At 37.8% G+C, this 10,630-nt stretch overlaps 1 long non-coding RNA gene across 1 annotated transcript; it reads right to left on the bottom strand.

The window, feature by feature from the left end:
* Positions 1–4,545: 4,545 nt before the first annotated feature.
* On the bottom strand, positions 4,546–10,349 carry LOC120522583. The gene is made up of 4 exons (XR_005632444.1): positions 10,242–10,349; positions 6,712–6,941; positions 6,429–6,517; positions 4,546–5,173 (listed from the first exon to the last, which is right to left on the bottom strand). It is a non-coding gene; the product is annotated as an uncharacterized LOC120522583 (long non-coding RNA).
* Positions 10,350–10,630: the final 281 nt, after the last annotated feature.

The raw sequence follows: 10,630 nt of genomic DNA on the forward strand, positions 1-10,630 counted from the left end.
TGTAACTACTTATATTCATTTTGACTCATTTGTCAACTTCTCCTCTAGCACTAGCATTTAATCCAGAAGTCTGCTTTCGGGATCCCCTGTAACCTTTTACCTATGTCTGCAGCAACTCCTGCTTTCAGACCCAGCACCTTCAAAGCTGTTGCCAACAAGCCTCTCCATCCAAAGCTATGATCTTCTTCCTCCAGCTGACAACCATCATATTTCACAATATTAAGCTAAAGCTCATGAAATTGGGTGATAAAAATGAGTAGGTTGACAGTTCTTGCCATAGTATTCTAATCCTTGCTACAGTCACTGTGCATTAGGTTGACATAATATCTACCATACATTTTTCTTTCATTGTAACACAGCAGGGGCGCCCAACTCCAGTCCTGGAGGGCCGCAGTGCCTGCAGGTTTTCATTCTAACCCTTTTCTTAATTAGTGCACTGTTTTTGCTGCACTTTTTGTGAATTAATTTTAATTGACTTGGTTTTTAAGAAACGTTCCCTGAATTTCTTCATCGTTCCTCTGAATTGCTTCATTTCTTTCCTTAAATGGCACCCAAACAGAAGTGAAATGTGAAGTGAGTGAGCCAACAGAAGACCAACGAAGTCAGCGCCTCAAACTCCAACCAACTTCACTCCAACCTGTTGCTTATTGAGGTGCTGAGTCTTGTCGTTAATTCAACTCGTTCTTTCTTTAATTCCATGGCTTATTGCTGCTCTCATTATGCAATAGCAGACATTTCCAAAACTGTGGATTTTCTCTTTTCTAAGAGCAGATCAGCATTCCTGAGACCTTCACCTTTCTTTATTTTCAGATATTGCATGATGGTCACAGTTTGCTGGTCCTGTTTTGGCTCATTTTGTATCTCATGTTGTTTGGCTGCTAATTAAGGAAAAAGAAACAATTGAGGGGTCTGAGTCTTCAAGAGCAAAAAAAAAAAAAGTTGGACGGAGTCGTGGCTCTGAGGCTAAGGATCTGCGCTGGTATCCCGAAGGTTGCCGGTTCGAATCCCCATCACTACCAAAAGAGATCCTACTTTGCTGGGCCCTTAAGCAAGGCCCTTAACCTTCAATGGCTCCAGGAGCACTGTACAATGGCTGACCCTGTGCCCTGACCTCAAGGGGTATGTGAAAACTAACAAACTCCTAATACAAGAAATTGTATAAGGCAAAATATAGAACAAAAAAAAAATCAAAAGAAGTTAAATAGCAGCAAAAACAGGTCACTAATTAAGAAAAGGGTTAGAATGAAAACCTGCAGCCACTGGGGCCCTCCAGGACTGCAACTGGGCACCCCTGAAATAGAGCATCAGGTTTCCTTAGGGTTTTTTTAATCTGATATTTAAAGGCACACAGTGTTTGACTGTTATTTCAGTTGTGGGCATGTTTGCTTTTTCCATGTCCCTAAGGTTTCATCAGGGTACTCCAATTTTACTCCCACATAAAATGAGGAAGTTCAGCTGGCACTTCTGAATTGACATGAAGAGTTCTCTGTTAAAACAATCCATCCATCCTCCAACCCGCTGAATCCAAACACAGGGTCACGGGGGTCTGCTGGAGCCAATCCCAGCCAACACAGGGCACAAGGCAGGAACCAATCCTGGGCAGGGTGCCAGCCCACCGCAGGGCACACACACACACAAGGGCCAATTTAGAATCACCTAACCTGCATGACTTTGGGAGGAAACCCATGCAGACGCGGGGAGAACATGCAAACTCCACACAGGGAGGACCCGGGAAGCGAACCCGGGTCTCCTAACTGGGAGGCAGCAGCGCTACCACTGCACCATTTGATCTACAACTACACAGCATTGGGCCTGAAACTGATTAGCACCCTGCTTATGGCTTTTCTGTCATATTTTCCTTGTTAATATAGTTATATACCAGAAAGTGTATGATATAAATCAGTCATGTGATCTTTCAGGCTTCTGCCATTACTATTTCAAAGCTATATTTGAACTTCAATGTGAAATTTGCATTGCTACATTATTGCCATTTATAAGTGTTTGATATTCTTCATCTCGGTTGAGAAAAAAAAAATCAGTTCTTCACAATTCTTGTGAAGTCGACATGGTTAAAGTGGAACTTGAATGAGCTGGACCACGAGAAACAACCAATGGATAAACCAACAGGAACTTCTCCTGAGGAGAAGAATGAGCAAGTCAAGGTCAAGGTAGTCAAGGAAATAAAAGAAAAGTTCACAAGCCTATCCAAAGAAGTATTATGGAATACTGAAAGTGGCCGGGCACCAGGTTTAGTATGAAAAAGTTAGCAATTCCAAATCTTTTTTTTTTTTTTGGTTAGGTGGGATTGAAATACTTATATGCACTATTGTAATTATTGCTCAAACAGCTCATTGAAAGCCTCTCCATAAGTGGCAGAGGTGGAATAAGTGAACCATCTACCATATCAGGAGTGCTGAGAAATACTAGTATTCTAATGGAACTGTGCAAGTCATGGCTTTGTACTGCATCCAATACATCTGAGTAGACAACTCTGACACAAACATGCCCACTGCTGCTCAGGCACTAGGCTCCAAAGAAAAGTTCATAAGTGTGCCAAGAATGATACATTTGAAAGATATTAGAGTACATTTGGAGTTCATTTCAGATATTGGGCTTCGGTATAACATTTCCAATCCCGAGATGCTAAACAATGTTAAAATGTATCTCTAAAGGATGATGTAAATGGAATAGAGATCAGCCAAGTGCAGGATACAAAAGACAAAGCTTAATTCTGTTTTAATCAACCAAAAAGTCTGTTTGACAAACATACCAATAAAACTCAACGCTGCATCCTGATTGATCCTGCAAAGCCTAGAGAAGCATCCCTCGGAATAATAAGGTTGTTTTAAGTGTTAAGCAGTATGTTGAAAAGCTAAGGAATGCCATATTTAAATGATAGTTGGGAGGCTGACATATGGGTGATTTATTATCTCTGGCTTTGAGGTTATCTCTGATGATGCTGTTCACGCTTCTGGGAACACTTTTCTTTAACTATGGTGAGGAGAAAGCCTTCTATATAATTTAGCAAAGGAACCATATTTCCAATTATAGTAATGTGGAACGACAATTCAACGCTCAAAAATAAGACAAAACAACCTATTGCAAACAACTTCCATACCATATGCCTAACATGAACATAAAACATTACAAAACATAAAATCTGTACTCCTCCTACCATTGTGATCTTGCTTTGTGAAGGGTTCTGTGGTCTGTAGGGTTAGGATGTTGGGAGTCCTGGCACCCTCAATAGTTTGGCCCTATCCTATTTAATCTAAAAGGAGGATCCAGCAATTCCTAAACAGACTCCTAAAATAGCTTAAACAAGCACAAAGAGAACCTTTACCAGATCAGGAATACTATAGGCCTGGAGTGGCATCTACCAGCAAGCACTGGTTGATGGGATGATAATACAGCAAGATTAGGCTCCTCTTAAAAAGATGTATGCAACATTAATTTAGGCCCACTATGTGGAGATCCAAGGGTAAATGTCAGTAGCAGTAGCTAAGAAGGCAGGCATGAGTAAGATACTGTATATTCAGATAAGGATTAAAGTTGGATGTTGGGGCATGGAACACAACTTGGTTAGTTGTTAAGGAGCCGTTAAGCATAGGAAGGACTTGCTAGATACAGTTAGCCTACAACAAAGCTTACTTGAGGATCATCCATCAATGACCCTGCCACACCAAAAATGCCCTGTGGGTCCTCTGAGGTAACAGTGCCTGAAGTTTGTGGTAAGAGTGTGTCAAAATACTTATAGTACTGAATATTTAAGGTGTCTAGGGTGATGTGCCTCTCTCACATTGTGTAGAAAGGTTTTAAGAGTATCTGCTCTCAGCCTTCTTAGGAATGTCTGAAAAGATTCTAGTCACAGTCAGATGAAGAAACAGCAATGCAGAAAATTTTCACTGGTGGTGTAAGGGAGAACCAATCTTTTACTCTTGCATGGATATCTGCAATAATTTGCCGTGTTTGCCAATAGTGACATGTCTTGGATTATAAAAACATTCCACAAGGTATTTGTAAGAAGTACTGTGAAAAGATGAGGAGGCTACTGCTGTAGGCCAACCAACTGGTCCTTAGGTTTATAGAACAAGTGTTACATTCTTGACATTAATTTATTTAAATGAAAATGCAGGATTCTGTCCAGGGCATACCTTGCCTTCTCATATTTGTAATGTTTATGGACAGAATCATAGGCCAGCCAAAGTTGGCAGTATCCCATCTGGAATCCCAGAGTTTGCTTCTGATTTGGGAGTGATGTTCTCTTTGGCATAATCTGATAATGATCTCTGATATGTTCTGGAGCCGTTGTTGCTGCACCAGTACTTGGCAGGGCACATTTATTCACATAACCATATTTGGGCATTTGGTGCCATTTTTTAAAGTGATCAATTACCGAATACACAAATTTATGTAATTTAGAAAGAAAATGCACAGCACAGGAAGACAATACAAATGCTACGAAGACGTTGATTGAGCCTAGACTCAGTCCTTGAATGAATAAGCAGGTCACTCAAAAGGAAAGGGAGTTTGAAACCATTGAGATAAGGATGCACATATTCATCTGTATTGCATATTAATGTTTTTACAAATGTATAAATAAGTGGTTTTATATTACAGTTCACACTGATCTGAGTTTTCAAGAGGAATGTAACTACACACATTAGTAGTTTAGTACACTATAAGAAAAGCTTAGTTTATGAGGTTAGATCCCAGTACCTTATAGCACGTTATCTTTTTTAGAATTATTTGTTCTTTGGTTCTAGAACTAAACAACTTACTTTCTGCAGAAACAGTATAAAATGTTTAGCAAAAAGAGCATAAAATAACATTCAAAATATAAAAATAAATAAAAGGAACCCTGGTATTTACATCCATATAGTCATGGTTATCCCACATTTTTGAAAAGACTATGCTCTAGTAAGATCTTTTTAGGGAACCACATTATTTTACAGAGTGTGTACTATATACTCAAGTATTTGCTTCTCACAATATACCAACAAGCTAACTACAGTAGTCAAAATTTTCATTTAACTCTTTTTTTTTTCCTGCAAACAGTCCGGTCTCTCAAGAATTCTCAATTTCATATTCATCTGTGTTTCATATTCTTCTGTGTTACATATCTTCCATTCTATCACAATTCCACGTTAGTTCTGTTCCTGCTTTGACATGCCTAAAAAAAAAAAAATAATCAAGAATTATTTTGTCAAAGACTGTACTCTGATGTACAACTTATTTGCCTTCTTTATTATATACACTTTATGGTGGTGCATGTTTTTAATATATCCCATAAGAAACTTAACTAACATTAGTAAACTGTTTGCTCAATCAAAACTGGATTGCTGCTCTTGAATTGAACCTACCTTTTTGAAATGATATATGAGATATCAAATGCCGAAGACACAGGCTACACAGGCAACTGATCATACTATATTAGGAGAAATCTAGGTAGTGCACTTCTATCACTAAATGCAAGCGCTTTAATTAGCTAAAAAGACATGGAACTTCCCTGAAATGATAAGTAAATTACAAAGTAGGTGAACAATCTTGTTTAAGATAATTAATCATATCCTCCCTCAGGAAGACAAACTTCACCTTTCTGTCTAGGTTTTCACAATTTCTGTGAATACTGATGATCTTATTTCTTTGCAGTGTACGACGTCTTTCTGTCCTATCTTGGCATTCCCTTATATAAATACCTAGTTACCCTTTTTTGCATTTTGCCACTATTGTCATTGACAACCTCTATCATACTGTACAGTATATACCTCATGTAGAACTTGCTGTCATACATTTTCTTGGCCTCTTCTTTCTGACTGCTTGTACATATTGAAGTATTGGTTAAAACTATAACTGTACCAAAACTGCCTATTTCAACTCTTTTTTTTTTTAAATCTCCAAATGTAAAACTGTACCAGTGTTTTTATTTTTAGGCCTACTTAAATGCAAACACACCTAAGACCTATTAAAAAATAAACATATGAGTGAATTATGCAGAACCCAATTTTTTATGCCATAATTATAGTCGAACATTTTCAGCACACTTTTAGTTTCAGATGCTGAACATCATACTTACTATCAAACTCTCTTTATGTTTTAGCATCACTACGATATTTTCACTGCTTATATAACATTTTTTTAAGCTGTCAGTGGGCTGAATATTTAAACTACATAATTCAGGAGAGAGAGCGAGAGAGAGAGAGAGAGAGACTTTATTAATCCCAAGGGGAAATTCACAAAAAAAAAAAAAAGTGACCTGTCTAAAGCAGATACTAAACGCCAAAGCACAGAGTGCCAAGTGTAGCATTCAAAGTCTGCTCTTGACTACATCTGTGGTGTATTTTATTTTTCTTAAACATGTGCACCTTATTTTGTGGCATTCAAATCTGTAAACAAAAGATAATGTGAAGACTGATGGATTTTCTTACCTGCTAGTGAAGAAAGCAACAAGAGGAAAATTTCTGTTATGTGAGTCTATGAAAACATTTTGTACAAAGAGGTTTGGAGAAGAACTTTGCTGTTAAAAAATGGAGAGATTGATTAATAACAGAAAAACTTATAAATGGATGTTTAGCCATATGACTACTGAAACCAACTCTCCGCAAGATTACTAAGGAAAATCTGTCTGTCTATAAGAGTACAAGGCTAATTATTAAATCATAATAAACATTAAACCCCTTATAACAAAATCACAAAAGATTCTGTACTTACATTAAAAAATCTTGCTACATTCCCTTCTTCTGTTGCATCCAGGTAATAATGATGTTCACGGCCACTTAGCTCTTTATCAGACAAGTCAGTCCCTCCTCTTAGTTTTTTTTTACTCTTGTCCTTGATTGGGGAGCACACCCTAGACTCTTTCAGACTCTTTGTTTCATTACTAAGGTCTTCATTCTTGTCCTTGCCATCCTTTGTTTTAGTAACAGCTTCTTGCCCGAGACCTTTAAATAGCAAAGAGAAAGAAGTTTAAAGTGATCACAGTGTAGTTATTTCATTTTCCAAAGCTGATCCCATTTCTTAGATTAGTAATTAATAAGAATATTTGAAAGAAATAACAGGAAAGTAAAATATTTGAGCACACTTGTATTGATTTTATTTTCTGTTTGAAGAAGAACTCTCTCTTTTTCTTTTTTTGTAAATTAGGGGGTGTACTGATAACAGATCTGAATGTCATGCTGGTTCAAAGGTTACTTCTACTATGTCACATTCCTCTGTTTGATTTCTAGGTTACACAGTGCTTGCATAAAGTTTGTACTGTATATTCTCTCTATGTCAGCATATCTTATTTTTCTTTACGCATTCCACTTTTATTCAAACATCCCAAAGACGAGTATGCCAAGTACTGAATAAATGAAGGGTGGTGTGTGTGTGTGAGATTGCCTAATGGGGACTGTTATCTCTAGCAAGTATTGGGATTATAATGTATGATAAATTTTTTTTTTTTGGTTTCTTTTTCAATTTTTTAGATCATATTGACAGAGAATTTTTTTAGTCTATGTTTACTGTTACATCCATCCAATATAATTCTAACTAAAGTGTACTATTCTAATTTAAATATATAAAAATACTGGAACATAATCGAAATTTGAATCTATGTCTGAACATTTTACTTTTTTAATTACCGTTCATTTTTGTAATTCACAAATGTTAGTGTGCAGCAGTTATTAGGGCTCTAACAACAGTAAAATATACTGCTCAGTACCTCTGCCATGCTAAAATCAAACTTTTCTAGTCTCAAACTCATTACAGTGTGATTTTATATCCTGCTTCAGGTTTTACTTGATTTTAATTATGAACATCAATCATCTCAGTATGGCAGGCAAACCTAATACTAGCTAAAGCAAAGAAAGAATAATAATTTAAATATGTGAAGAATATTTAAGGTTGATGCCAACTGTTATTACAAAATAAATCCCTGAGCATACTTGGAAGAAAATTCTGAGTAACTTTTTCACAAGTCATAGACAACATTTCGTTTTACACACAACTGTAAATTCATAAAAATCATTCCGTTGCTGAAACAGAAAAGTGGTGGTACGGCATACCGGTGCATACCGCCCCTCTTCAAGCCCTGGCTATGTGCCTGCTCAATATTCACTCCCACTGAAGCACATGCGTGCATTATCAATCCAGCGGCAGCAGGCAGAATCTGCGAAGTAAAAAAAAAGCTTCTGTATAGTGAAAGAATATAAGCAATTGTGTAACTTTTTTGTTTTAGTTATAATTCACTAGTTTTGTACAGAACTAAGACAGAAATTGACATCTGGGCATCAACATTCAATAATGTCAGTAACGGCACTTGACACTGCCCCCTTAGCTGAAAGGTCACCGGGGAAGAAGTCAAATTTGGCAAACTGAAGCGCATACTTGGTCTCCTTTTAAAATGGCTGAATCTCACTACAGTTGTTTGCTTTTTTTTTCTTTTTAAAAATGGCATGGATATATTGTTTTGGAATATATGTGTAGTCCCAAGATGTAAATCAATACTCTGTAACACTTTACTGTAGGCTTGAGAAATGGACTGTGACGATGTGGGTCCTGCTCCATGCCTCCACCTCTACTTTGGGAGCCTCTCGAACCCAACACCGTCGGTAATGTAACCGGATGAACTGTGCAATGAGGATAGATCACACTGGGAGCAAGGGGATGGTGTAAAGAATGAACAACTGCTTTTATTAAAACAAACCAAACAAAATCAAAACAGTGTCCAAAGTGCAGTGCTTCAAAATGTTTCAATAAATAAATAATCCACAAAAATAATGTGATAAAAGTGGAGGTTAAAAATCAATAAATGATCCCTTTAAAACGAGGTTAAAACCATGCCAGGAAGCTGCCCTTTTTCAAAAGCCCGGTGCCTTCTTTTAGCTGGCAGCTCCCTTGCTTCACCCATACGGACCGTGCAACAGGGGAGTCGCCCTACCTGCAGCTGCAGCTGACTCTCTTCCTGGTCCGGTAGCCTTCTGTCACCTGGCTACATTCAGCTCCTGCCAGACTGAGAATTGGGTTCCCCGACGGCCAGGGCGATCACTCTGGGGCTCAACTCTCGCAAGCCTCCCTGACTCCCGCTGCCTTCCACGTTGAGCCAACCACCTTCTGGGACACTCCAGCTCCTTGTGATTGCTCAGCTGGAGCGACTGCTTCCTACTGCCCTATCAAGTGTCGGCCAAACACTCCTCCTGAGGGGTTCTCCTCTTAGCTGCCTGCATCCCACTGAGCCAGCTCCTACTCGCTCGCTCACTCACACACCGGCTTTTACAGCCTACAGCCTCCAGCCTTCCTCTCCTCTTCTCTAACTTCAGTTCTTTTTTTCTTTTTTCTCCCCCTCCACATTCGCGCTTCTCATAATTATAGTGTGGCAATTAGCAGCTCACCCGGCATCAATTACAGACACAGGCGATTTCACACCTGTGTACTTCAATGCGGAAATGTCCACGCCTACAACGCATTTGGGAATCGCTCCCACCACACTACCACGCCCCTTGCTTAAGCTACGAGTGTGGCAATTATTCATTTAAAAACTGTCCATTCTTTCAAAGCCACAGACCCGCTATATCACATAGACGTATTTGGAAAGTTTTATGACTTTTCATCACATAGGGACTCCTGTACATTTATCTCTATTATAAAGAACAAGTGTGGGCTAATTATTTTTAAAAATATGTAAAAGATGTTTCATTTTATAAGGTAATTTTATGTGACAATCTAATATATATAGTGATTGTGAAGAAATAAAATTGACTTGATAAACACTGAACTTATCCTTTAATAGAAACTGGTGACTATGCTGAGCTGAATTGTGTGTTCTCATCAAAAATGTAATTCTTATATGCTTGTTTGATCTTATTATAAATAGTCCACAAGCAGGAGATGATTTTCTATGACAACTCTGGATTTAAGATATTTGGCAGGTTATAAAAATGTTTATCCAATTTTACATTATGATGCACTGGCACAGAATCCTTGTAAGAGTAATTTCATTGTCAGATGTATTGTAGGGATGAAAGCTCAGTGACAATAGTAACTTAGAATAAATTTATGGTTTACTATTAAAACTCTATAAACAGATAAACATTATGTATCACAGAATGTTACTGTAGGACAGCACAGTGACACAATGAGAGGTATTCCCACCACATGCCCAAAGACATGCAGGGTAGGATAACTGCCAGTTTCAACTATTATCCTGTCTGGTCTGCATTCCAGTGGCTTCATTATGATGTATGAATAGAAAATAAAAATACCAGCACTTCTTCTGTTTCTCTGAGTCACTGATCGTGGTAAAGATTTCGTCAAAGAAGTCTCAACATCTTCATTCTCCTCCTCAGAACTGGTGTGAACATAAGATAATTCACCCTAAAACAAATAATGGATAAATTTAGTATTTTTCCAAGTCAAGTTTTTTTTATTTATTCACAATCATCATATGTATGTATTTCATATGCAAATTTGTGTTCTAAAGTTAAGTACTGATACTTCTGTATTTCTGACACAATCATTTTATCACATATTCTTGTGGTAAAGATAAGTTTGTATATGCCTGTATGATTCCTCACATTCCTCAACAAAACAAAATCAACCATGTGGCAAGAAAGGTTTACTGTGATTTGGTCTTTTGATAGGCAACCACTCC

This window comes from Polypterus senegalus, unplaced genomic scaffold (assembly GCF_016835505.1).
Source record: "Polypterus senegalus isolate Bchr_013 unplaced genomic scaffold, ASM1683550v1 scaffold_351, whole genome shotgun sequence".
Taxonomy (NCBI): domain Eukaryota; kingdom Metazoa; phylum Chordata; class Cladistia; order Polypteriformes; family Polypteridae; genus Polypterus; species Polypterus senegalus.